At 36.4% G+C, this 24,777-nt stretch overlaps 1 pseudogene; it reads left to right on the forward strand.

Annotated features, from left to right (window-relative positions):
- Window positions 1-22,149, forward strand: part of LOC131044931 (ACT domain-containing protein ACR9-like) — a 35,360-nt pseudogene extending 13,211 nt beyond the window's left edge.
- Window positions 22,150-24,777: the final 2,628 nt, after the last annotated feature.

Consider the following 24,777-nt stretch of genomic DNA (forward strand, 5'->3'; position numbering starts at 1 on the left):
TGTGTGTGTATCTAAGTGCAGAGATACATGATTCTTGCCAGACCAAATAAGAGAATTGATACTTGTAAAGTGTGTGTGCAAAAGGAAGGAACTAAAATGGATCTGCATTAGCATTGAGTGTTATTACCAGATTATTGTAATACATGTTGCTCTCTAATCACTTCAACATTTGGAAAATCCCTTAACAATGTAGCTTTAACCAACTTGCTGTAAATCCTTTAACAGGGTGAATCAAAGCCATTGAGTTCATAAAATCCTCTAACAAGGTAACCTTTAATAGGGTTTAACCCTTAACTGGGTATTCTAGCCATCCCTTAACCGAGTGATCCCTAACAGGATCGGTTCCTAACAGAACTTGTTGTAATAGTGTTTAACCAGACTAGGCTCCTAATAGAGAAGACTTCTAAAGAGTTCAAAAATAGCTCGTGGGTATTCATCCCCACCGTGGTTTTTCCTAGTTGGGTTTCCACATGAAAAATATGTGTCATGTGTGATGCCTCTTTCATGTGATGTTTCATTATTTCCTGTTTAGTGGTGAATCATGTTGATCTAGTAAATTAGTGTATCTCAGATGATAGAATATCCATTTATGCATAAGGATAAAGTGAAAATGAGGGAGTAGGTTGTATGGAAAGCTAAGTGTTGTTGGTTTATGTCTTTCACAGTCGCATTGAGTTTAACCGATAGTAATCTGGTTCAGACCAGTGTTAGTGATTGTCAATCAAGTTCACTGTTTGCAGTCAAACCGATTTAGGAGAAGATTTTGTGTTTGTACTGATTCACCCCCCCCCCTCTCAATACCGGTTTGGTACTCACTGTTCATCATTGAGTTATCAATTGGTATCAAAGCGTCCTCCAGGTCCTCTGTGTTGTAAGATTAACCACTTGAAGAAAAGATCCTATTCTAATGATGAAGAGGTAAGGTCCAAAGTTCAACAGAGATAATTTCAAAATATGGAAGGACAGAATGAAGATATACATCAGAAGCATGGGTGCTCAACACTGGAGCTATGTTGATAATGCTTATGTTATTCCTATCGGTACTCTCACCGATGATCAAAAGAGAGAGATCTAGGAGAATGAGCAAGTCATGGAAGCCCTAATCAGTAGCCTATCTGATATTGAGTTTATTGATGTCCAGGATAAAGAAAATCCCAAAGAAGTATGGAATACTCTTGAGAATATCTATGGCGGTGACGAGCATGTGAAACAAGCTAAGGAAGAAATCCTTAGAGGAAAGTTTGAAGACATGCAGATGGTTGAAGGAGAGACCATTCAACAATATGGAATAAGAATCAAAACTGTTGTTGGAGATATCAAGAGTGTGGGTGGTAAAATGGAAGATTCCACTATTGTTAGCAAAGTTTTGAGATCCTTATTACCGGTCTATGCAATAAGGGTTTCTGCTATTCAGGAGTTGAGGTCAATAAACAAGACTAAGGTATCCCTAGACTCCATCACTGCAAAGTTGACAACCTATGAGCTAAATAGTTTTGATGGCAGTGTTCAGAAGACTGAATCAACCTTTAGAGCATCTGTTGCACCATCTAGAAAAGGCAAAGAAGCTAGTACCAGTGGTGAACCAAGATAGAGCAGAGAAATGGATGACGAGGAGATCCTGATGGAATTTGAAGCTCTTCTTGCCAAGAGACTTCCTAAGGGAACCGATAAATACAGAGGTAAGCTCCCTTTGAAAAGATTTTCTTGTAACCAGATAAGACACATTGTTGTAAACTGTCCTAATGGTGACAACAAGGATAAACCAGAGAGGTTCAAGAAGTTCAAAGGAGGAAACCCGAGAAACTATTTTGTAGAAGTTGATGAAGGTTTCATTGATGAGGAATTAGGAGATGAAGAAAATGAAGATATTGTGTTTGTTGCAGTCAAGGAAGATGTGTCAGACAAGAAGGCTCTTGTCTCCCACTTTGATAATTCCAATGAGTGGATTATTAACAGTGGTTGTTCTCACCATATGACTGGTGACTGGAGCAAGTTTCTATCTTTGGAAGAGTATGAAGGTGGTGTGGTTCATTTTGGTAATGATGCACCATGTATGGTCAAAGGCAGAGGGTCCATCTCTCTAAATGGAAAGAGCAGTGCTGACAATGTGTATTGGGTAGAAGGTCTCAGACACAACCTATTGAGTGTTTCCCAGCTGAATGATAGTGGACACACTCTAGAATTCAAAAATAGAGTGTGCAAAATCAAAGGAAAGAATGGTGATCTAATGGCCACCGGTATGCAGACCAAAGGTAACCTATTTTAGCTGAATGCAAATGTCAGTACATGTCTTATGGCCAAGTTTGATGACAACTGGATATGGCATAGGAGACTCTGCCATGTCAACTTTGATAACATTGTGAAGGCTAGTAAGATCAAGGTAGTTAGAGGATTGTCGGTGTTGAGCAAACTGAAAAATCCTTTGTGCAGAGAGTGTCAACTGGGGAAAATGTCTTCCTCAACTTTCAAAGGTAAATCTTTCACTGTAGACAATTTACTTGATCTTGTGCATACTGATTTGTGTGGTCCTATGAAAACTAGGAGTGTGCAGGGAGATAGGTATTTTATGATTCTTACAGATGATTGCTCAAGAATGATGTGGGTCAAATTCTTGAAGGACAAGTCTAAAGCCTTTGGAAAGTTCAAAGCTTTCAGAGCACTAGTAGAAAAGGAAAGAGGTAGAAGAATCAAATGCCTTAGAATTGATCAAGGAGGGGAATTCACTTCCGGTGAATTCAACAAATATTGTGAAGAGAATGGCATCAAGAGGCAACTGTCTGCCCTCCTAATTCCACAGTAGAATGGCTTAGCAGAGAGAAACAATTGGACTGTGGTTGAAGTGGCTAGAACTATGTTAATCCAAGGAAAGGTTGCTCACACCTTTTGGAGAGAAGCGGTGAGCACTGCAGTCTACACAATGAACCAAGTACTCATCAAAAAGGGTAAGGATAAAACACCTTATGAGTATTGGACCAGTAAGACACCAGTGGTAAGCTAGTTCAGAGTGTTTGGAAGTAAGTGTTATATCAAGAGGAGTGAACATCAGAGCAAGTTTGATGCTAAATGTGATGAGGGAATATTCCTAGGGTATTCCACAAAGAGAAAAGCTCTCAAATGTTTCAACAATAGGACTCAAATAATTGTTGAAAGCATCAATGTTAGAGTTGATGAAACCTCTGAGAAATTTGAGGAAACCGATAGTGAGCAAGTAAGAGATGAATCGGTAGTAACCTTTTAGGAACCAGTTACAAAATATCCAAGCGCCAGTAACAGGGCTCCTACACTGGTGGATGTTGATGCTGATGAAGAAGAAAAGCAAGATGAAACAACTAAGATCATTCCTAGGTATGTAAAGTTGAATCATGATCCAAAGCAGATCATAGGAGACAAGGATGCAGGAATTCTTACAAGAAGAAAGATCAAAGAAAACTCTTGCATGATCTCTGAATTTGAGCCTAAAAAATTCAGAGAGGCACATAAAGATGAAGACTGGATCAAGGCGATGGAAGAGAAACTTGATCAGATAGAAAAGAATGGTACATGGTCTTTGGTACCCAAACTGGAGCATAAAAATGTCATTGGAACCAAATGGGTTTTCAGAAATTAACTGAATGAGGATGGCACAGTGGTAAGGAACAAAGCCAAACTAGTATGTAAAGGATATGCCCAAGAAGAAGGAGAAGACTATGGAAAAACCTTTGCTCCAGTAGCAAGATTGGAAGGAGTTTGTATGCTTCTTGCATATGCAGCTTTTAAAGGATTCAAGGTATACCAAATGGATGTAAAAGCTGCATTTCTAAATGGAATACTTGAAGAGGAGGTGTATATAGAGAAACCAGATGGGTTTGCCCTATCAGAAGACAGTGACATGGTGTGTAGGCTACATAAAGCCTTGTATGGACTAAAGTAGGCACCTAGAGCATGGTATGAACGCTTGCACTCCCATCTTGTGAAGATTGGATTTGAAAGAACAAGTGAAGATAGCAATATCTACTTGAAATCAGAAGGAGATTAGATTCTGATCTGTGAAGTATTTGTTGATGACATAATCTTTGGTGGAGATGACAAGATGAGTCATGGATTTGCAGATGAGATGAAGGAATTTGAGATGTCACCTATAGGGGAGATTAAGTTCTTCATTGGACTGCAAATTCAATAAATGAAAGATGGAATCTTTATTACTCAGTCCAAGTATGTCAAAGAGGTGCTGAAGACCTTTGGCATGGAAGACAACAAACCGGTTGGTACACTAATGGTGACCGGTTGTAAACTATCAAAAGAGGATGGCTCAACATTGGTAAATGAGAGGGAATACCAATCAATGATTGGTAAGTTGCATTATGTAGTGCATAGCAGTCAAGTGGATTCTTCGATATCTGAAGGGAAATATTGAATATGGATTACAGTATCCATACAATGATGATTTCAACCTGAAAGTGTTCACAGATGCTGATTGGGCTAGTAATGTGGATGACCAAAAGAGCACAACTGGTGGTGCATTCTTTCTCGGTGGTAGACTGGTCTCATGGATGAGTAAAAAGTAGAGTTGTATCTCTCAGTCTACAATAAAAGCGGAGTATGTTGCAGCTTTTATGAACTGCACCCAGACTATTTGGATGAAGCATGTATTGAATGGCTTCAAAGTTCTTGTATTTGAATTGGTAAGTATATTTTGTGACAGTACAAGTGCAATTAACATTTCCAAGAATCCGGTTTTACATGCTAGAACCAAGCACTTTGAACTCAAGTATCATTTCTTGAGGGAAAAGGTTCATAACAAAGAGGTGGTATTGGAACATGTTTCCATTAAGGAGCAGTTAGCAGACATATTCACCAAGCCTCTATCGAAGGCTACATTTACCTATTTGAGAGGTGAATTAGGGGTGCTGCCCCTTCAAGAGGTAAACTAAAGGTTTGTGCTCCACATAAGTCAGATCTTACTTTCCTATATCTTTTCAGGATTGATGTGTTGAAGGATGCTACTCCTCAAGGGAGCAACATAGTGGAACAAGGAAGCTCGTGCCTACACTTTGGCATTGTTGTCAAAGGGGGAGAAGATGTGAAGCAGAGAAGATGTGATGTAGAAAGAGAGATATCCTTGTAAATTGCCATCAATGCCAAAGGGGGAGATTGTTGGTATATGTGCAGAGTATGTTGACATGATGATATTGTGTTATCATTGATGTCAATATGCTGAAGAAGAACTGGTAATATTTTGAAGAGTGAACCGGTTTATTGAAGTTAAGCAACTAGCGAAGTGAACCAGTATATGTGCAAAAGGTGAAGCAGTACATTTGTCCAAGTGAACTGGTATATGGAATGTTTTCTATCAAGGTTTAATATGGTATGACTACCGGTTGGTAGTCCCAGCCTCAGGGTTTGCGGTTGAAGTGTTTCGAGCCTGTGTGATTCAACCGATGGCATTATGTGATGAGTTAGCATTGTAATGGAGATCGAATTGTGTTGCCATGTCAGCCTCATGTGCATGAAGGATCTTGCATGAAGGGGATTGATCCTATCTACCTCGAGAATATGTGAAGTCCCTGCAAACGGTGAAGAATGTGTGATGGGTTATCGCCTCCAAGAAGCGATGAAGAACGAACGATGGAGAATGTCTTGAGATTTGTTCAAGACCGTTGTATTCAAATGCAAAGTGTTCAATGGTCAAGATTGAATCGACTGAATTGCTCAACCTAAATGTGTAGGCTTTAGGGTTTATGCTACCGACCTATCTATTTCCTATAAAGTCGATGTTGTGTTTCATGTTGAGGTTGTTGGCAAATGTTGTGTGTGTATCTAAGTGCAGAGATACGTGATTCTTGCTAGACCAAATAAGAGAATTGATACCTGCAAAGTGTGTGTGCAGATGGAAGGAACTAAAATGGATCTGCATTGGCATTGAGTGCTATTACTAGATCATTGTAATACCTGTTGATCTCTAATCACTTCAACAGTTGGAAAATCCCTTAACAGGGTAGCTTTAACCAGCTTGCTGCAAATCCTTTAACAAGGTGACTCAAAGCCATTAAGTTCATAAAATCCTCTAACAAGGTAACCTTTAACAGGTTTTAACCCTTAACTGGGTATTCTAGCCATCCCTTAACTGGGTGATCCCTAACATGATTGGTTTGTAACAAAACCTATTGTAACAGTGTTTAACCAGACTAGGCTCCTAACAGAGCGGACTTCTAAAGAGTTCAAAAACAGCTTGTGGGTATTCATCCCCATCATGGTTTTTCCCAGTTGGGTTTCCACGTGAATTATATGTGTGTCATGTGTGATGCCTCTTTCATGTGATGTTTCATTATTGCTTGTTTAGTGGTGAGTCATGTTGATCTAGTAAATTATTGTATCTTAGATGATAGAATATATGTTTACGCATAAGGATAAAGTGGAAATGAGGGAGTAGGTTGTATTGAAAGCTAAGTGTTGCTAGTTTATGTCTTTCACAATCGCATTGAGTTTAACCGGTAGTAATTTGGTTTAGACCAGTGTTAGTGATTGTCAGTCAAGTTCACTGTTTGTAGTGAAATCGGTTCAGGAGAAGATTTTATGTCTGTAGTGATTCACCCCCCCCCCCCTCTCAGTACCGGTTTGGTACTCACTGTTCATCATTGAGTTATCATTACCTTCCAATGTATTTGAGGAAAGATGTCAATTCAAATAAATACTATTGATATACAATATTTATCTTATAGTCATATTGACCTGTAATCTTTGGATCCCTTATTTTCTCTTGTTTGCATGTGGCTTCAACTCTATTTACCTATGTTGGGGGGATTTCATTATTATGACATCCTTATATTTGAATGTATACTACCTTAAAGGAAATTTCTCTTGGTTGGTGTGTGAAATTACTTTATATAAGGTGGAGGAATTTCTCTTGGTTGGTGTGTGAATTTGTGTGCACACTGCACAATTATTTGTTCACTTTGATCACATACAATTAAGTTGTTTGTGCTACTCTAGCACCCTTTTGTTTAACGTTGATAGAAATTAATTAGAATTATCCAATAAAAAATGTGTTTTGCTTGGCTAATAATCTCTAATAGAATTTGTGTGAAGATCATAAGTATTATATCTGAGAATTTTCACTACCCTGTGAGGTATTCATTTGTTCATGACCCACCTAGCATAACACAACTTGTTAACATCGTGATTATGAACCCTTGTTGACATGGCTCTGAATAAGTATCTGTGCATATTGCTAGTCCCAAAGGCCACACTTTGTGTGTTTTTGGACATGTATCCTTGTAATTATTTGAGGATCTTACTAGTCCTTGAAGTCATGTCATGTGTTTGTAGATATGGATCCTATTAAGAAACTATTGATCTTACTAGTCTTAGATGTCATGCCTTATTTATTGTGCATTCCCTATGCATGTGATGTGTATGCCCCATGTATGCTTATAATGATGATCAAATTTTTCCTAACCTTATATTTTTAATATATGTTTACTTTGTGTTTTATGTTGTTGGCCTTTTATATTAACATTATGGATTGATAGGACCCCAAGTCTTAGGGGGATACTGCCTTTCAAAGCTTGGAGTCATCTTGTCTCTTTAATGTTTTGACAAAAATATATTTGGATTCTCTATACTCTACCAAATGGCTATGAACGTAAGTACTTGCCCCCACTAAAGTGGGTGCTAAATATGTTGTCATAAATTGTTGAATTTAACAATTTCACACTAGATTTAGAACCTATTTTTCATTTGTGCCCGATTTTTGCATGAATGTGTTTTATTTCTAGATTTAAAAAAAAACCTTGGTTTATTCCTTGTTTTTCTAACCTTTTTAGTGCATTTTTCTAGGAGTATGACACCCAACATATATCCTACCAAAGGGGGCTCAAATTTAAAAGGATGAATGGACCAACCTTGCAATTTGCATAAATAAACCTTGCTTTGTTGGTCTACCCCAAAAAGATATTTTAAAAATTTGTAAATGGCATATAAATACAAATCCCTTTCTCATTTCAAAGTCTAGCACAACTTCATTCTATTTGAGCCTATGCAATCCAATTCAAATAATCAAGTGCATATTTATATTCAAGTTGAAAGTTCAACCATTCAAGTACTCATGTCTACTATAGTTATCATGATCAAGTATATTATGTCTTCTCATTTTGAAAGAATGCACAAACATGTTGAAGCATGTGAGAATCACATCAAGCCTTGCATGATATTTCAAGAGAGGTTTTCATACTTGAGATAATATTTTGTCATTTAAGAATTTCATCATTTATCTAACCTATGTACTTAGGAGGGAACACACTCTTATCACATCAGTAGACATTGTAGAAGTATGAAAAATAACACAAGGTTTGAATTATGCAAGCCCCTATATCCAACAAGACACCTTGTTCCCATTTTTCGTGTGTGCAAGTGTAGATCTAGAAATAAGAAAGTTATAGATGAGAAGAGTAGAAAATGACAAATAATACTAGACATTGGATGGACTAAATCCCCTAAACTAGGGTTCCTAGAACCCATGTCCTACTACTTTGATCCATATTTTTAAGAGATGAGAATCCAAAGCTTCCTAATTACATTTTAAATCATCTTTCAAAACCTCCATCATCTCTAAACTAGGGTTCTCGGTGTTTCTTTCCAGCACAATAAGATCTATATTTTAGTGCCAAGATCCTCTTTGTATCTCCATCTTAGATCTTATTTACTATTTATTTCTTTCATCCCATATCTATTGCATACTATTAAATTTATCCATCTAGCCATTGTTAGCCTAGTCCACATAAACACACTTCAGTATCTCACTCTTTTTCACAAAATAGATCAAGAAACCTAGTGATTAGCTTTCCCTTGGGATAATAGATAGGTCTATTCTTATTCTCAATGTTATTTAAAATTGAGATATTTAGATTTAATTAGCTAACCTAGAGATCCATTTCCACCCACATCAATTACCTCTTTTAGTGATATTGTACAAACCTTAAGGAAATATTTTGAGCTTCTCTCATAATAATTTCATGAGTAATATGGTTCAAAATGGCATGATAATGGTTCCATATTATTTTAATGGCCATGTATGATAGTGGATAGTCTCTAAGAAAACAATAAATAAAACCTTAAGGTATATGGTGAATGCCCAAAGACAATCACACCTAAGACATCCTCATTAGTACCTAATATTGGTCAAGAGCTATGAGATTTCCAAGAGGTATCTAGCACTAGTTTTTGAATCACCAATAAAAATTTCTTAAGGATATCCAATTAGGAAACATTGTGACATCTACTACATCAATCATTAATTAAGGAACTTCTATTTTCTTATTAGATTCATTTGGTTGTAATCTATCTTTTTTCAATATTTGCAAAACTATTTGGCTTTGAGACTCTGGTATTCCATAAGCTATGGGATTGAAAGTAGTGCTACCATTATTATTTTTCTAGTCTCACAATTTCAAAGTGATTATTTTCTCAATCACTCTCACATATTCTTCTTTCACCTTGAAATTACATATTTTACCACCAATGCTTCTATATGCTAAAAAACATCCTAGCTCAATGGAGGCCTTTTAATAAATGAAAATTTATAACTTTTACCATCATAATTTCTTGGACATTCCATTGGAGTCTTCTCATATCACTAAATATGATCTTGTGATAAGGTTTTTTAGCATCACAAATAATAATATATTCCTCTATTAAATACACATTCATGGCTCATGTTACATAAGGCTAATTCTCATCATATTTGAGAGTCCTATGTATGAGACTTGACTATTTTACTACCACACACATAAAGATAAGAGGTGGCATTGAAAACACCAAGAGAAATAATGAAACTATAGACAACTTAATATTATGAATGCATGACATATCCAAATTCTAGGATCCATTAAGGTAGTGTTTGCAAAGTAAACAAAAATTGAAAGGATAATGAATGATAGCAATTCAAGATGCTTCCAAAGAAGCCAATTATGCTCCAAGATGGATAAATTGTAGACAAGGATAGTTAACATGTGACTTGTAGAGGTCAATATTAATAAGGATTTACAAGAAAGATCCTTATAATAATACAATCCTAATAGTGATAATATGACACTTGTTAGAAACAATCAATCCATAATCAACGAACAAATGACATTTGTCTTAAAATCAAGTGATACAATCAATGGAAGGACTCTAAAATCTAAAACACATATGAAAATGTATAGTTGTTAGGATGAAGTAGAACACAATACTAAATGACAATGAAAACCTATCATTTAGACAAGCATAGTCATTTAAAAAAATCAATTATAGATGACATCAACAAATAGAGAGATTGGCATAAAGAGTACAATGGTATGTTGTTGAATAAGCAGTGAACAAGAAAGAGTTAAGATCATGTTAGATATTGGAAGATATGAGAGGTATGGATATCTCAAAAGAATAATAATAGTGATATCTATGCCCTTGGGTGACTTTATATGGATGATGAAGACAATCCACACACCTTAAATGATTGAGTCAAGGACAATGTTTGCAAGTTAAGATTCATGAAAGATAGTGAAGAAGGAAGTAAATTTGTAATCCATAAACCCTGTATATTAATTTATTATCAAAACACATGTCTTTCATTCCCTCTTTTTACTTATGTAATTATTAATTTATTCAATTAATTGTTTATAACAAATATAGATAGCATTGGTAAGATCAAATTGTATTAAACTCGAAGCCATATAGGAATATATATTATAGGTCGGTAAAAGTATAATATATGTAAAAGAAAGTCATATAGGATTACAACAAATCTATATAGGAATATAATGTCACATATGTATAATACAAAAATATACGTACAAACTACCATATAGACATACAAAAAAGGACCCTAATGTAGCCACTTGCCTTTAGGGGGAGCAAAGAGATCACAAAATAATTTTCAATGTCAAGTGGAAGGAGATGCATACAATGATGGATACTTTTAAATTTTTTGAATCAACCTCCTCTAAAACTATTCTAGAGCTCCACCTAATACAATAAAATATATATACATTAATATACAAAAAATGAATTATAACATGACACATAGAAAAATAATCACCTACACAAACACATAATATCCTTGAATCATCATCTTTGCATATATTACTCCTAAGTTGCACTTAAGAGGAGTGGGTGTTGGTGTAGATAGTGACTTTATCAAATTAGTTATCTTTTAGCGTACCTAGAAATACCTCTATTCACATAGCTTATGTCTCCACTTAGGGAGATTTAGAGTTTTGTCTCACCTCGTGTGGTTAAGACACACACCTTCACTTTGTGAGACACATACTATATACACACATGAAACTTGCTCATACACTTGTCAAGTGAGATCACAAGTGTTCAATATTCGGAGGGGTAGTCAGTCATTGTGTCCTATCTTCTCACTTGGTCACCCTTGCCTACATAGACAAGATCATTATGTACATTACATATTCTCTCATTGTATATGATAAATATTGCTATTTGTGCTAATTTGGTTTCACTTGTAGAACCTTTCTTTGTGCATTCTAATTTTAAATAATTCAATAAATTATTAATCTTTGAAATGAAAGTAATTATAATTACAATAATTTATTCTTTTATACACACACACACTCACACACTTTTTGTTGAAATAAGAACATTAATCCATAATGTATACATTTTTTTAATTCTCTATTTTTCTCCTTTTTAATATATATGAAATAAAGACCTTAATGCTCAACTTAAAACTTAGGTTCAATAGAAAATAGAAAATAAAAATAAGATAAAATTAAATAAATGAACAAAATTATAGTTTTACATGGAGAAACTATTCATATAGAGAAACTCTCCATATACTTATTTGTGTATGCCTAAGAACTATTGATGATCATGTGGTCTTAAGAATAATTTTCTAGCATATTCTCTTCAATGTAAAATTAAATAAGGGGCATTGAAAGTCTTCTTCATTGCTATATCTCAGTTTTCAACATAAAAATGACTTACCTACTTACATATGCATAATAATCAAAATGCCAAAATTAGTTTCTACTATACTTGTCCACATTACAAATGATGATAATCAATGCAACTATTTATGCATATATTATGAGCAGTGATTATCAATGTGAATGATTATGATTTTTCATATTTTACTAAGATGAATGGGTAAGTGCACCAAGATGGTGAACAAAAAGTGGGGTATAAGTGGCCACTTTTTTCTTCTTCTAAAAACAGGTAAACCTGAACTTCAAAGAGATATTTGAAGGTCACACACTCAAAACTAGGAGTTGAGAAAAGAATAAGAATTGTAGTACTCCGAATCTAGTTTCTAAAATACTAAAGTTTTTAAAAATTGGATAAGATTAAGAGGGTCAAACCTCTCTCGCACGAAAAACTGTTCCTGATTTTTTCTGAAAAACATGACATGGTTGTTTTCGTGAGATGCACAAAATATATAATTAGATCTAGTATTTTGCAAAACCCTTTCATAGGATGATAGGTAAGATTGAGATCTAAAAATTGTGTATTTTGTTGTAATTTTTCATTGAGTATTTTTTTTTTATGATTTTTTGAAGTGACCGCATCCTGGAAATTTGAGACATGTTCGTGTGTTGGGCATAACTTGCATCAAAATAATCGAAAATGATTTTTTTTTTTTAAATTGTATAGAATATAGTGTAGAAAAATAATATGTAATTTAATTTTAATTTAGTCAAGTATATCAAAAGTTATTAAAAAAATGGTAGGCGTATGTCTGTGAGGATTGTCAAGGCACTGGTAAAGAAAATTAAAGTTTACTATGCTAATGTTGTCTAAAAATGAAAAAAATTATATGGTTAGAAAGATGAGAAGATGTGTGAGATTATGGTGGTAATTTTAGAGATAACCACTTGATCATTTGTAAACCTGATGATGATGAAATCGAGAAATCATGTTGGAAGATGAAAAAACGTGTAAAGGGACAAAAATGGAGGGAAAATGGGCTTGCAAGCCTTAGGGTCATTTTCCAACCCTCTTACCAAGTCAAAACCCGCACAGAATCTGATGTGAAAGATAATCTGCTCGGGTTTTGAAAAACAAAAAGTACCACTCATATTTCTACATAACCCATATGGGTTATGTAGAACTAAAACCATCATTTTGAGTTTCACAAAACCCGTACAGGTTATGAAAAACCATAATTTTGAGTTTCACAAAACCAATATGGGTTATGAAAAACATAATTTTGAGTTTCACAAAATCTGCACGGGTTATGAAAAATCATTATTTTGATTTTCACAAAACCAGTACGGGTTATGAAAAACATCATTTTGAGTTTCACAAAACCTGTACGGGTTATGAAGACATCAAAATGTATGCTTGTAAACTTAGCATATACTACACATATGTATAGACATACATATATAATATGTGTTTATGTATGTATATATGCATATCTATAGTTATATATATCTATATAGATGTATGTATATATGTTTGTATACATGCATGTCTCTCTTCTTTTCCTCTCTCTCGTCTTCCTTCCCCCATCACCATCTTTGTCTATTCTGAGCCCTAATTATCCTCCTTGAGTTCTATCTCATCTCTCTCCCCCTCACACTTCTCTCTCTGTTGAGTCTCACCCTCTTCTCCTTCTTGTTCTCTCTCTACCTCATCTCTCTCTCTCTCTCTCTCTCTCTCTCTCTCTCTCTCTCTCTCTCTCTCTCTCTCTTTATCCTATTCTCTCTCTCTCTCTCTCTCTCTCTCTCTCTCTCTCTCTCTCTCTCTCCCCTCTCCTTATCATATTCTCTCCCTCTCTTCTTATCCCCTATTCTCTATCTTACCCCCTCTCCCCCTACTCTCTCTCTAAAAGCCTTTCTCACCCCCTCTCCTTATCCTATTCTCTCACTCTCTTCCTCTCTCTCTCTCTCTCTCTCTCTCTCTCTCTCTCCCTCCCTACCCCTCTCCTTATACTATTCTATCCCTCTCTTCCTACCCCCTATTCTCTCTCTCCCTCCTCCTCCTCCTCCTCTCTCTATCTCTCTCTCGCCCCCTACCCCTCTCCTTATACTATTCTATCCCTCTCTTCCTACCCCCTACTCTCTCTCTCTCTCTCTCTCTCTCTCTTTTCCCTCCTCCTCCCCCCCTCTCTCTCTCTCTCCCCCCCTCTCTTAATCCTATTCTCACCCTCCCTCCCTTCTCTTTCTTTCCCTCTCTCTCTCTCTCTCTCTCTCTCTCTCTCTCTCTCTCTCTCTCTCTCTCTCTCTCTCTCTCTCTCTCTCTCTCTCTCTCTCTCTCCCTGAATTTTATTCATGTTTGTAATTTTTAACATAAGGGAAGTTTCTCATATAGCAAGAACATCCTAATCAATTTTTTTGATAGGTAAATGGTGCTTGTGATTGGGTGCTCCACCCATATAGAAGAAGCTGGCTACAATGGCTGGAAACAAAAAAGTGTGACACTTAGCAGTCATATAGAGTGGAGCATTAATCATGGAATAACATAGTAACTAGCTTCAGTGTCTTCCTTTATAATACAACTGCACTAATCTTCACAAAGGTCCTGTTGTGACCTTTTCACACATCGCCCCAGTGCAATGGGGACCCCCTTCTTTTTAGGCCCCTTCGCTCTTTTGGCTTTATTTTTTTGGGTCTTTTCGCGATAGTCTCCCCAGTCTCTTTGCTTTGCAGGTGTTTGGGGGATTGAATTGATCAAGTATTCTTTTTGTTTGAGCAAATTTGGTTAAGTCTAGGACTCGTTTTGTTAATTTTAGGGTTTTTGCCTTCAGTCCTAGATTTTAGGGTTTTGGAAAAATTGAACTTAGAATTGGAATCAGGATCCTTCAAGGAACCTTCGAATAAAATTTGAGCAAATTCTCAGGATCCTTCAAGGAACCTCCGAATAAAATTTGAGCGAATTCTGAGCGCTTACTATTTTTATTAAGTTTCACTGCCTCCCAGATTGGTCTAATTTTGCCAAAATTCAAACTTACTATTTTTAGTAATTTCTATTTTTAGTAAGTGCTTTTCTGACCTATTTTGCCCAAACCTTGGCATTTTGAAACACTTACTATTTGGGAAAATCTATTTTTGGCAGGTTCTTCTTAGGAAAACACTCAAAACTGAACATCCCTGAAGACGCTGAAGACTGAACGCTCCTGAAAGATCGTTTCTAAATCCAGAAGAGTCAAAAGGCAAACAAGTTGGATGAAAAAAATGGTTAAGTTTGGAACTCCTATTCCAGAAGAGGAAAGCATGCAAAATCATCCAAGTCTGGAAATTCACATCAATCCACCACTATCATCCTGATCCTAAAATGGCCTGAAATTTAACTAAGTCTAAAAATTTGAAAGATCTTCCAAAATCCAGAATTTGCATTATGATTCCTAGGGACCTAAAACCACTCTCAAACATCTTGACAATATATAATTCTCATACTTTAAATGTTATATTTCATATTTATATTCTGATAAAGGAGAATTTCTCCATGGTCAAAGTTCCTTCCTCCTAGCAAAATTCCACCCAAACACTCAGCAGGGCGCCAAAATGGAGGGGTCATGGAGGATTCAATATTCAATGAAATTCCTCCTTCATAGTAAAATTTTGCCCAAACACTCAGCAGGGCACCAAAATGGAGGGGTCATGGAAAGATCAAAGTGCATTCAATTCCTTGCCTTTAGTGAAATTCCGCCCAAGGCATGGTGAAGGCGCCAAAACAAAGAAGTGATGGAAGATTCCAAACAAAGTGTGAATTCCTCTACACATAGAAATAGCGCCCTAGTCTAATGGAAAGTGCTAAATTGAGGGGTGCTTGGAGAATTAAGAAATTTGTGAATTCCTTAGGTAGTCACAGTGAAATAGCGCCCAAGGCATGAAGAAGGCGCCAGGCTTAGGTAGTCATGGAAAATGTGAAGAGCATGAAATTTCCTTCCCAAGTGGAATCCACGCCCATGCACAGAGGTGTGCTCCTGAATGATTAAGGCATGAAAAATGATCAAATTCCAGGACATGGTGAATTCCATGCTCAAGCTTGAAAATTGAAAATTTGTCTAAGGCATGAAAGTCAAGAGGTCATGGAGAACGTGGAAAATCAAGATTTCCTTGCCTTAGTAAAAATAGTGCCCAAGGAGTACACAAGGCGCCAAATAGAAGGAGCCATGGAATTCATGGAGAATAGTGAATTCCTCCCTCCTAAACAAATTGTGCCCATGCCAGGTGAATGGCGCCAAACAAGGGTGTCCATGGAAAGTATCAAAAAAGTAAAAATCCTTGCCTTAAGGAAAATTCCGCCCTAAGCCTAGAAAGAGCGCTAATCTCACACCATCATGGAGGATTCACGAAATCATCAAAATTCCATGCCCTATGAAGAATTACGCTAGACATCAAGGAAGGGTGCCAAAGTAAGAGTGCCTTGGAATTCATTGAAAACTTTAAAATTCCCTCTCTGAAGTGCAAATAATGCCTAAGGAAGAATATAGAGGCCAAACAAAGGTATCCATGGAGAACATGAAAGAAAGAATTTTATCCATCAAGTCAAAATCCTATTTTACCAATCTGCATGGTCTTGCTCTCTTCAGTTAGATTAGATTTGCTTACATGTTAGGAGAATCGGTTTTGATAGGAGTACTCGTTGCAGAATCCGAGCTCATACTTTTGGTGTGTAGCTGATTGTTGTATACCATGCAAAGTTAGCCTGAGCCTTTTGTTATGTGTGTATGCTTAACTCCGATCATCAATGAAGATTGTTCAATCCGATGGTCCATATTGGTGATCTTAAAAACCTCTACACACCCTTTGAAGATTGCACCGCCTTCGCGTAGTTGTGCTCTGCTGGCGAAGCGAAGTGTGGTTTGATTTTGCATGAGTGATCCCGTCTCTTGTTCTTAGGATTAGATTAGCTTTAGCATAGTTCTCTCTACCCTACTCTCATTTACTTTCTGCATAATTCGAAAATCAAAATTCAAAACTAGGGCTTTCATTGCAAATCATCCATATAGAAATCCTTGAGCTTGCATGAGTTTACCATCTTCTTCAATTGAACACACGTAAGGCCCCTTGGGTTAATAGCAAACCCATCAAACAACTGAGTCACGTCCATGCACTGGAGGAACCTTGGAATTAGCCGTTTGAACTTTATGCAATCTTAGCATACGAACCAATTTTACAGAGAAAGCTCAATTTTACTGCCTCGTTTGCACAGGGGCCAGGTATGTGAATTGCAAACAAATATATATATTGACTGCCACTATTATCATATTCCACACAATTTACATATCCGAAGGTGAAAGACTGCAAGTTTTTATTGTAGAAATGGTAAACCATATTAATAGACAGATATTTCCAGATTTATCCCCTCAGCTTAGTCATCAAGAAAACAATCAAATGACATTTTCTTTTTATTTCAAAATAAGATTTTCACTTCACATAGACGTGCAGATGGAGGCTTATCTCCATTCTTCAAATATGGCCGAGAGGCAACATTAATATTAAAATCTATATAAACTATCGGGGAACTATGCCAAACTTAGAAGTTATGTTTCAAATGCAAAACTTTAAGGATGCATTGAATTATGCAGGCTGTGCACATTGCAGAATGTCAACATTCTTAAGGTTTTTCTTTAGTCAAAAAGAAGATACGGCTCTATAACCAGAAGAAATATATTGTTTCTTACCCAATGAAAGGCTCAGCCTATTGTTGACATCTAGCATGTCTCCAGGTCTCCAAAATCAGAAGCAGCAATAATTTTAACTAATTTTAAGGATAAATTCAGATTATGCCAAACAAAGATATTTCCCCAAATCATAAGTGGTTCTGTACATTGCTGTAAAAGACAAACAAGGAAAAAACCCAATAGTGAGAGAAGGTGAAAGCAAATTCTCAGCACCCTAGAAAAAATAAGCAAATAAGATTGCTATTCTTGAAAAGTGTATCCATCACTGGGTCAGATCCATGCACCACAGTTAATCCATACATGTACTTTTCCATGTTTAGTTGAGAGCATGATGACAGGATCATAAGGTAATGTCAGATGTCATTTTCACTGTGGTTAGGCAGATTTTGTTTTCCTTTGAAATAGTTGGGAATTATAAATAATTGCAATAAATCTTTTTTCATCAATCATTTATGAGTATTTGGTCCTCCTTAGTAAGGTTCATATGCCTACTTAATATTCTTGCTTTCTAACATGTGGCTAGGACATTAGCAGCCTTGGTGGCCTCCCTATAAATGTGGTTGAGGCCATATGGTATCACTATGTTTAGAGTATTAATGATTCCTGAGTCTAATGATCAATTCTCTGCTTTACATTTATCGATGGAGTTGCTGGCCACACAATTCTTACTCCTTTGAGTAGAGCTCTAGCCTCTGTTTGATTCTTTGCAGAGGTAACATAGATTATAGATGGATTTGGTCATGGAGAAGCAGGGTGGTCATACTGATCTCAGAGAATGCTCCAGGTTCCCAATTCCATCTGGGCTTGGATAGGCTTTTGCTGCACCATTAAGTTCAGAATTATCACAATTCAGAGGAGGGTGGCAGTAATTTAATTTGAGCATCCCATTCCTGTGTAGCAGATGTTCATCCAAGCACACCTTGGTTGTCTTTGAAGGCCATGTCTGTAGACCCTCTCTAAGCTTGCTGACAATCAAATCTTATAATGCTAATAGTTATGGAAGAGTGGCCTTGGAAAATTCTCTTATTTTTATCTAGCCAATGTTCCAGCTCATATACCCAGATTGGCTTTCCATATTTCCTTCAATTTATCTGATTTTCATGGCATGATCAAACCCTGCACCTATGGTCGATTTTGTGGGGTGGAATAATGAGAGGAACTATCTCCAAAGCTCATCTGACCAGGGGTGGTGGATTAACAGATGATCAACTGTTCATGCATTTTCCATTGAATATGCTGGGGGTCCCTATAATTTCCCTTTGAAAAGATTTCCTTGTGTTGGAATCTTGTTTTGCCCTGCAAACCATAGCAAAACATTTATTTTTTGGGAGCCCCTATTTTATTGAAATTTGTTTCCAGGGAAAATCTGCATCTTGGGGGAGAGTAGAGTTTCCTGCCCATCTGCATCCTGCTCTGACAGTATATCTTTTGCCTTAGCCGAAGTGCATTTAAGTCAATTTTGTTGAGGTAAGATAGATATGCAAGAAATTAAGGAGAAGATTTAGTTTCTCAACAGCATTGTCAAATCTGCCTAGATCTAAATCAAAGATGGAAATGCCAGTTAGAAGGAATGTTTTTCAATGTTATCTTTAACCTGGTACGTGTTTATGTTCCATTGGCTCTTTGAGATCTTTGAGGTCTCTGAAGGTTAGGTTCCTGAAGCTTTATTTATTTGTTAACCATGATTCATCCTAGAATTTCACTCTTTGTCCTGTTCCAATTTCCAACTGAGACACCTATATACCAGCAGTGATATTTGTGGCAAATGGTTTTTACTCCACGTACTTTAATTTGAGTGTAAGGCCAGCAAGTTATCTCCCAAAGCTTTATTGATTATTCAGTAAGCATTTGCTTTTAGGGCAGCACCTCGACATTACTTTGGCTTGGACACCATTTGTATGGCTGCAGTTTATTTGTCTCCGAGGCTCTGACCACAGGAATGTTCTCTGTATTCTATTGATCCGTTCCTGAATGTTAGCAATTTTGGAATTGACGTTAGATAAATGGGAGGACTTTGGAACATTGCTTGAAGAAGTTGGATGTAGACCACCCGAGTTAGCTAATGCCCTTTCTAGCTGCAGTGTTTGAGTTGGACTGTCTCCACCAAGGTTTCGTAAATTTCTAGTTTAAAACCATTAAAATTCAATATCTTTAATTGCATACCTTTACACTCCTCTAATCAAGATACTGAAAATTAACTGCCTTTCTTTACATTGTTTCAGGAAAAATCCCAACTACCTAGTAATGTTTGTGTATAGGAACTCCTGATACTCCTTAGCTGTGATGTCTTCAAAATACATGCAAATTGCTCCTCCTATGCAGAAAAGTTTGCCTCTGCACTGTCTCTCTACTTGAAATACATCAAACAAATAAAGTTTTATCGTAACAATAATATAAATATTGTAGAAGGCCTCACACTGATCAGCTATTTCCTGGAGTCTCAACATAACATAATCAACGTTGATATGATTAGTGATGCTTAGAAGAGCTTGGATTGATGTATTTTAGTGGTGGTTGTAATTTAGAAATTCATGGAATATGAAACTTAGAACCAAAATCGGCCTCAACTATCCAGTTATGTCTTATATACATGTATGATGCATAATATATTAAGAGCCTTGCTGGTTGTAACTTCTTGGCAAGGCATACGATTGTCAAAGTAACAAAATACATCCACTTAAGGTAAGGTTACTAGTTATCCACCAGTGTGTACATTTACTTGGTATCCAAGAGCATAGGAACAGGTGGATGATTCACACTGGGTTATAATCAACAAAGTAGCATGATAGATTCACTTGAGAGTAATAATTACGTACTGGAGTGTACATTTCTATAATGTCCAGGAGAAGAGTAAGATTTATCTATAATAGAGAATAAATAACTTGAAATTGAAATCTGAGTCCAAATCCTGCTAACAATCACAAGCATTACCTTTACAATTGTCGGGAACTCTTGCACACTGAAAAGAGACAGGAAGCTACTTGCAACTATTTGAAGAAGATGCTAGGTGAATCTAGTACTTATTGTGAGCTTCGGTTAAGCAGTCCTGAATTTGGGGGCTTGGAGTGTACAACTACATCACTTTTACCATCTGTGGCAGAGCATATGTTTAGTCATGGTCTATCTGATTTTGAGACAGATTTGAGAAATGGAGTGGGTTATGGGAGGAAAAGCAGTGTTTCTGTGTCTCTGGACAATTCCTTGAGTCCTGCGCATACTTTGCTTCAAATATCATGCAAGAGTCAAAAGGGCCTTCTTTATGATGTCATGAGAACTTTGAAGGACTATAATATCCAGGTTTGTTCAAGTGTATCATTTTGGAGTGTTTTTCTTCCATTCTATTCTATGTAAAACCTCATTTCTTTGGTTAATTTGTTTTGGTTTCATGATATTTGCAGGGGGCTTATGTGAGATTATCAACAAATGCAAAAGGACTCTGTGAGATGGATTTGTTTGTCTTGCAAGCAGATGGAAAAAAGATTTTGGACCATGATAAACAAAATGCTTTCTGTTCTCGTCTTGAAATGGAAATCTCCAATCCAGTACGAGTGATGGTGACAAACCGTGGCCCAGATACTGAGCTTTTAGTTGCCACACCCATAGAACTATCTGGAAGGGGTAGGCCTCGGGTGCTGTAAGATGTTACACTAGCTTTGAAAATGCTCGACATCTGCATTTTTACGGTGTGCCCATTTTCCCATAATTTTCTTTAGTTATTCGGATGGTTCTTATTTTTTAGGTTCCTACTCATTTCCTTATTGAAAAGTTTGTCATGCATAACATGGATGTGTGTGGTTTGATAGGGAAAAGTTCTCTCGAATCTGCATTGATATCAAATGTACAATTTGGAGGCGTGGTCATAGGATTATTTTTCTAACTTTATTCTATTGTTACTAGGATGATATTTATTTTGCAGCTGCCTTCTTTTAAAAGTGACGTCATACGTTCTAGAGATTGTGGAATGATTTTCTGTTGGATAATGGGCCATGACAAATTCCATCTCTCGTGTATGCATTGGTATTTCAGGCGGATATTGGGAGGAATATTATTGGTGGTTCCCAGTGGGAAGTCTATAGATTTCTTCTGAATGATAGGCATGATCTCTCCCTAGGGAATAGTCACACGAGGAACCAAGTGGTGGAGAATGTCCGAAAAATGTTAGTAGCTTGAGATCTGGGCAATCTCTGAAGATGTTCGACAGGATTTACTCCAGTCTATATGATCAACCTGAAAGGCTGTCCAGAAATTTCCTTTCTTATCAGCAGAATGGTTTCTGTGACATAATCTTCTTAGAAGGGATGCATTGCTTTATATATAATGTCATTCCTGAAAAAGAAATTGAAATCACAATTAATTCACAAAATGGAGCCCATTAGGAAAAAGAAGCTTTCTGCATGGGGAGGAGCAGGTATTGGATTTAGGAATGCAGTTGATTATGACGTAACTTCAAACTTGCAAGTGGGTTTATCTTTTTCTGAATATATTGGCTGTAATTCAGAATGAAGATAAGCAAAGCAAGTTTCAGCAAGTTTGAAATTGTACTTCATAATTCAGACATGGTTGCTTTTACTGAGAAGTGTAGGTTTAAGTTTTTAACCTTGAAGTAGTTGGCTACTTTATGTTCTTCGATACAAATGTTTTTGGATAGCAGGTCAATTGAGGGTTCAATAAGGCCCTCTCTCATAAACATAAATCCTTTTTAACAATAGTGGTCCGCACAAACCGGAGCTATCAATCAAGGCGCATGCAAAAACTGTTGATAACTGATGCTGCTCTAGCATGCAGCTAGATTAATTTAGTTAATAGTTTTTTTGTTTATTCATGCAAATAAAGCATGTACTCCAGCATGCATGAATTCTTAGGACTATTTTTAGTTTTGCTTTTTGCATGAGTTTGTTTTAGTAAATAAAGCATGCTGTGCATGCACTTATTGTATTCTTAATTTAGGGAGTAGTTTGCTTTTTTTAGTTTGAGAGCCTTAGTAGCTTTCCATGCAATGCTAGGAATATATTTAGAACTACAGTTATTATTAATTCTTCTAGACTGCAAATTCTTTATATATACAGCCTCTATGTAATTTTTTAATTAAGCTTCAATAAAGATATTGGTGTGTGCAATTCCAAAAAAACAAGGCACTTTGTTTTTTATTCTGAATTGTGATTTCTTCTTGCAGTTTCTTCTTTTTGTTGTTATTGTTTGCTAATCAGTTGGTTTAGAGAGGATAGGTCAGGTTCAAAATTCTACAAGTGGTATCAGAGCAGGTAAAATTGTTTTGGATTAAAGTTTTATTGTTGGAATTTTGCCAAAGTTAATCATGTCGAATTCTAACCATATGCCCGTTCCAGAATTTGATGAGAATGATTATGATTATCGATGCATTAAGATGCTGACCTTTTTGATTGAAAAAGATTTGTGGGAGATTATTGAATTAGGTTATGAAGAGCCAACTGATTGGAATGCCCTTACAACCAATGAAAGAACAACAAGAAAGGAAGCAAGGAAAAAGAATGCTCAAGCTTTATTTCACATTTAGATAGCTCTTGATAAGAGCTTATTTCCAAGAATATCAGGAGCAACAACTGCCAAAGATGCCTGGAAGACTCTACAAGAAGCTTACCAGGGTAGTGATCAAGTTAAAGTGGTCAAGCTTCAGACATTGAAGCGAGAGTTCGAGAATTTGAAGATGCAAGAAGCTGAAAATATAAGTGATTATTGTGTCAGAGCCAAAGATGTGGTCAATAAAATGGCTACACTTGGAGAAACTGTAAGCAATGAAGTTTTGATTAAAAAGGTGTTGAAATCTTTGACACCCAGATGGAATCATGTAGCAATAATCATAGAAGAAAGCAAGGATTTGACAAAACTACAATTTGATCAATTGGTTGGATCCTTGATGTCTCGTGAAGAAAGATTGAAAGATTTTTTTGAAGGTGTAGAGAAAGCATTTTCCTCTAAATTGTTAATCACAAAAAATGAAGATGCAAGTAGTAGTAGTGCCAAAATCAATCAAGGCCAAGGTAAAGGGCAAAGCCAAAATTCTTCAAGAGGTAGAGGAAGAGATGGCTCAAGAGGAAGTGGTGGTTTCAGAGGAAGAGGTAGAGGTAGATTTGATAAGAGAAATGTTCAATGTTACCATTGTAATAGGTATGGTCACTTTGAAAGAGAATGCAAATTGAAAGAAGGTAAAAGTGTTAACTATGCTCAAGAAAGTAGTGAGAATCCTCCTGATCACTTATTTTTATCTTATGCCAAGGGTGAAAATACTAGTAAAGATGTTTGGTACCTAGATTCTGGATGCTCTAACCATATGACAGGGAATGAGAAGTTGTTCTCAACAAAAGATGGAAGTTTCAAATCCAAGATCCAGCTTGGTGATGATAAATCATTGGAGGTTGCTGCCAAAGGAGCTATGGAGGTCCAAACAAAAGAAGGTATAAAGAGTATTCATGATATTTATTATACTCCACAATTGAAACACAATTTGTTAAGTGTTGGGCAGCTATGTGAGAAAAAATTATAAAGTAGTCTTTGAGAATAAGACTTGTACTATCTATGATAAGAATAAGGATAATAGGGTGATCACTGTTGTTCCTATGAAAAGAAATAGGATATTCCCCTTGAGGTTTGGTGAACATAACAACAATTTGGCAAATATGGTTTATGAGGATTCAAGTTGGTTATGGCATCTCAGGTATGGGCATTTAAATTTTCATAGTTTGAAGTTTCTAACCTCACATGCATTAGTTTCTGGTTTGCCCAAGGTTGAGGAACACAAGGAGGTTTGTGAAGGTTGAGCTAAAGGAAAGCATGCAAGAGAAAAGTTTCCAAAGGGCAATGCATGGAGGGCTCATCACCCACTTTAGCTTGTTCATTCAGATATATGTGGTCCTATGCAAACTAAGAGTTTGGGTAAGTCATCATATTTCATCACTTTTATTGATGATTACTCACGAAATTGTTGGGTATATTTTTTGAAGGCCAAAGATGAAGCCTTGGATACATTCAAGAAGTTTAAAGACCTTGTGGAAAATGAGAAAGGGTGCAAGATCAAATTTTTAAGGATTGATCGTGGAGGAGATTTTTTCTCAAAGGCTTTCCAAAGTTATTGTGGTTTTAATGGCATCAAGAGGCAACTTACTACTGCATACACACCTCAACAGAATGGA

Source organism: Cryptomeria japonica, chromosome 1 (genome assembly GCF_030272615.1).
Source record: "Cryptomeria japonica chromosome 1, Sugi_1.0, whole genome shotgun sequence".
NCBI lineage: Eukaryota > Viridiplantae > Streptophyta > Pinopsida > Cupressales > Cupressaceae > Cryptomeria > Cryptomeria japonica.